Consider the following 885-nt stretch of genomic DNA (forward strand, 5'->3'; position numbering starts at 1 on the left):
AAAAAAGAAAACGTTTTTAACATTATGTATGTACACAGTATGGAGCATCGTGCTGTGCGTTTGCTAAGCAGACGTTACAACCTGACGAATACGGGCTATAAATTTTTGGAAATTAGAATCAACGTTGGTCCACCGAGTTACGTGGAGATCGCGCTGGGAGATCATCGCGGACATGAACTGTCGCTGTCTCTCGAAACATGGAAGAGTCTCTGCGAGCAGCGATGGAATATTTACAAGATGTTGCGAAACGAATACAAGGACAATTTTATAAGCGTTGGGCCGCTAATCGTCAGAGTTTGCACGATGAACGCTACGCTCGTACGTCTCGATTCTTCGTCTGTACGCATGACGATGACCGAAACGACGCTACGCCGCATGTTCGAGTTTGACGGGTGTATCGATGTAACGTTTGAACGATTAGCCCGGCTCGTCGATACGGTTGATATCAAGTATACGAGATTCTCCAATATCACTAGAACGCTATACGCGATAGTGACATCTTCAATGGATATCAGCTCATCGATTGCGAGCTGTTAGCTTTAGTTTTTAGTACGTACAAAAATCAGTGTAATAAGATGTGAATAAAAAAAATTTTCTTTTGCATCACAACATATGGACTTTCTTTTATTCCCTATCCTTTGTCTCGACGTGCTAGTATAAAACTATATTGAAAAAACTAGGTCATAAAACTGAGTCATAAAACTACATAAAAAAAAGGGACTTTCACTCTATTGAACCATTTCTTCCGTCCTTTCTTCGATATCGCGTTACGCGCTCCGACATCGTTGCGCTCCGACATCGTCGCGCTCTATCTTTTTCTAACACACAAGCCCTTGTTACCTACGCATTTTTTGCAGTGTCTAGAATTCTATAGTTCTATAGTCT

Source organism: Trachymyrmex cornetzi, unplaced genomic scaffold, assembly GCF_001594075.2.
Source record: "Trachymyrmex cornetzi isolate Tcor2-1 unplaced genomic scaffold, Tcor1.1 scaffold291, whole genome shotgun sequence".
NCBI classification, from domain to species: domain Eukaryota; kingdom Metazoa; phylum Arthropoda; class Insecta; order Hymenoptera; family Formicidae; genus Trachymyrmex; species Trachymyrmex cornetzi.